Source organism: Triticum dicoccoides, chromosome 4A (assembly GCF_002162155.2).
Source record: "Triticum dicoccoides isolate Atlit2015 ecotype Zavitan chromosome 4A, WEW_v2.0, whole genome shotgun sequence".
Lineage (NCBI taxonomy): Eukaryota > Viridiplantae > Streptophyta > Magnoliopsida > Poales > Poaceae > Triticum > Triticum dicoccoides.
Window position 1 is genome coordinate 620,813,958 of NC_041386.1, and position 3,968 is coordinate 620,817,925.

Sequence of the window (3,968 nt, forward strand, 5' to 3'; positions counted from 1 at the left end):
GCGACGGGTGCTTCACGAGCCCCTTTTGGGCTCGGCCGGGCCTCGAGGGCCTGGTACGCTCCCCTTGCCGCGTCCGGTCGGTGACCGCCGATGGCGGTGGAGGTTGTCTCCTCCGGCGTGGTTGCTCTCGCTGCCGTTCTTCGTTCCCGGCTACTCCCTCTCGCTCTCGTCGGTCTCGCTTCATGACTACGGTGAGGCGGCGGTGATGATGGCAAGGCCGTGGTGGCGCACGTTCGTGGGTGGCTTGTCTGGTGGAGCGCGTTGGACCGTTCGGGGTTGTGGGTGTTGGCGGATGGGAGAAATCCGGGCCGGCTTCGCGGTGACGCCCATGGGCGCCATCCTTCCTTCCTGAAGGGCGTCGGATCTTCCCCTTCCCCACGCCCCTCCGCGTACCGAGGGAAACCCTAGGACCTGTCCGGGCAGCAGCGTCGTCGTCGTCGTATTCCTTCCTGAAGGTGCTGCTTGGTATGCGGAGGTTCGAGGTGCCTGGAGCGAGGTGTGGTACATCTCCGGTGGGCGCAACGGTTTTGGGTTATCTTCGTTTTCGTCGATCCGATGCTGTTGACGTTATTTTCTCTCTTCTTTCTCTTTTGTTTCTTTTGGGCATGCTTGTGCTGTTTGCCCCAGCATTGAACTCTTGGTTGTATCGGGCGGTTGCTATATCAATATAGCGGGGCGAAAGCCTTTTTCTCAACAAAAATAAGAACCAAATCTTGAGCATGTTAGAGTATTCACATAAGTTGTTAGGGCTTCTTCCTGTGTAGGTAATTTGATTCGTGGGATTGGAACCATGAAGAACGGTTTTGGATTCCTTTGCACTCTATTTTGGAGGAAAAATTCCCATCCACTCAAACTTCTTGTTACAGTTCCATAATTTTTTTCCTGTGGTGTGTAAAGCACTTTGTAGTTTCATGTAGGCTTCAAGAGTGCATAACATTCCAATCACACGCTTTCTTATTCCTATCTTTTTGAAATGCTGCAACAAAAAGATGCTTTAATTCCTTTAAGAAATGACTTGTCTGACACTGCTACACGGTGAAGCTATTTGTTAGGGACTAAAATTATAGTTTGTAATGGTTGTATTCCTTTTCTAGGACATGATCAAATCTCATAATTTTAACTAAAAATCAAAGTTAGACTACAGCCTAAAGCATGCAATACTTCAGAAAATTAAATTCCAAACTTTAAAGTGTGATATCACTCCTTTAATGAGAACATAGGTAAATGAAACTGCAAGTTATCTACCTGTAAGATAGCGTTGAAGGCTTCCATTAGCTACATACTCAAAACAGAGAAACTTTTGTGGTACTTCTGCCATAATATATCTTCCATTGATTTCTGACAGTTCCTCTTGCGTATCTGAACAATAGCCAAGAAATCTTACTATATTGTTGTGCTTTGCCATCATTAGACTTTTAATCTCATCTGCAAATAGCTCATCAGAAAATCCCTGCAGTGAGGAAAGCTTCTTCACAGCAACATTCCTGTTTTGGAGAACTCCCTGTTTTATTCAAGGTATTTGTATGACATGAGCATCTCCTATATGAGAAAATGGACATTCGTGAGGCAATCAAGGACAAATCATACCAGGTAAACAACTCCAAACCTTCCATGGCCAATCTCTTGAGAGAAGTTTCTTGCTATGGATTTTATAAGTGCATATGTTAGCTTAGCCGGCTCTGCACTTGTGTTAATCAATATACTCTCCAATGTCTCCAGTTCACTTGCTTGATGAGGCATGTCTACAACTACAATATAAATAGCACTCAGTAAAAACATGTACAGTAAAATTTAAAAAAAATACTGCAGTAGAGATAAAAGAAAGTTTAAACTTTAAAGTAGGCCAAGAACCGGCGTCAGGTGTTGGTTGGCACTAGTTTTTGATCATTGGGATTTTTGTATTAAAGATTGAGAAGATGAAGTGGAGAAGGCTGGACGTGCATAAGAAGTGGAACTATTGGTGGGAGCAGTATGGATTAGTAGTTGTTTTGTGCTGGTGAATCGGACAACCACGGATGAAGGAAGTGCATGGGCTGATAGAAAAAAAAGGGGCTCTGATATTTCTGATGATGTGGCTCCATGAGATTGCAGAAAAAAAATCTATTTAATGATTGCTAGTGGAGTTTGTCTATATAAGATATATTGATTTCTCATACTCACATAAGGTTACTTCCAACAAGGCATTTAATGATATCTAAAATTTCTCTAACATTGATCCACCTCACAAGAAATTGCTTCGGCTAAAACGTAAGATCTGGATCATCATCAGTACTAAAGATAATATGTTGAGCTCATAAAAGGTTTATAAATTGCAAATTCTTTGATGGTTCTAAACCATATAATGCTCTTATACGGAAATGAAAATATAGACGGTATTTTTCAGATAAAAAAGAAGAATAACCTTACCTCTTCTTTCCACTGGTGAATCAATTTCAATAGTTTCTACACTGTTCAACTGACTAACTATGTCCATCATTGTAGGCCTTTTACGCGGGTCAGTCTCCATGCACTTTATTGCAATCTCAATACAAGTCCTCACTTGTTTGCAATCTCCTTCAAGTGATGGATACATCGGTACCTCTTGTAACCTTTTGCACCAGTTTTGGTGCACCTTCAAAAATGAAACATAGAGTACATACCCGTACATGTATGTTAATAGGTTGCTATATATATCCAGACCAATTACATCAAGGAATTTCTTAAGAATACAAGAGATCTGTTTGTAGTAACAAAAAAAGTTTTCTGAATTTCCTCACAATTTTGGAAAATGGTGTTTATGATTTTTCTCTTTGTTAACGGAGTGAAGCTCGCGCTAAAAAAAGTGCTTTTATCACATTGATTTTTATTTTGATGGCTCTGCTATTTCCCCCATCTATAATCTGCCCAGCCACCTCGCTCATCCATGTGTGCAGTGGCGGTGCTAGATATTAAAAACTGTGATGTCAACCTTACCCATTCACGCTTGCATGCTTTAATGTGATGAGTATGACAAAAACTGTGTGTTTTGCATAGTTTATGATGTCAGTTGACATCACAAATAGTGTGTATCGTCACCACTGCAAGCATGCATGAACTTCGATCTTAGGAGGAGCTCTTTAGATGTAATTATCTACAAAGTTGAGACACTTATTTTGGGACGGAGGGAGTAGTAGACTTGCTTACAGTGGACAAGGTGATTCAATCCAATCCTCAAACGAGAGAAGAAAGTTAGGCTATGGCGGTCTATTCACCATCCGGTTTCTCAAACCAAACGCCCACTAATGAATAAGCCAGCACTTGAGTAGAAAATAGCATTATCATATGGTCTTTTTCCAAAATTAACTTTGTGAAATTGTTTGAAACGGAGAGCCAACCATATGTTGGGTAGTTAATGGGGTGGTTGTATCCCTAGCCGACTAAGGATAAAACATGTTGGATGTCATGTGTGTATTACCAAGTCGGATCAACCTTTCAATGGTTGGTAGGAACGCAGTGTATGTGTACCCCTCCATAGCGGGAGGCATATATGGAGTGGAAGAACTACAACGAACTCTTAGCAGGGGCTAAAGGACAATGCAACTTTTAAATGCTCAATCAAGCTAGTATAACAAGCAGCTTTGGAGCCAAGAAATAAAGCAGACTTCACAGATTTATAGTGCTCTTGTTCACACCTAATTAAAATACAACTTTAGCAAAAGCAATGGTGGCATTTTTCCCCATAAGTAAAGATTTTGGTGCCGTTTAGTTTTGGTGGCAATGATATCACACAATTATCATAAAAAACGAAAAAATAGGAAAATAATTACATAATAAATATGGATAAATGAAGATGGATTAAACTGCATATCTCGCTAGTGGTGGACCAACATAGACTATAATATTTAGAGGAAAGAAAAATATCATGAATATCATTGTGTAAGCAATTCTTAAGTATTAGAGTTGTATATGAAATACTAATTCCTACCACACAATTGTGCACAAAGTAGCTT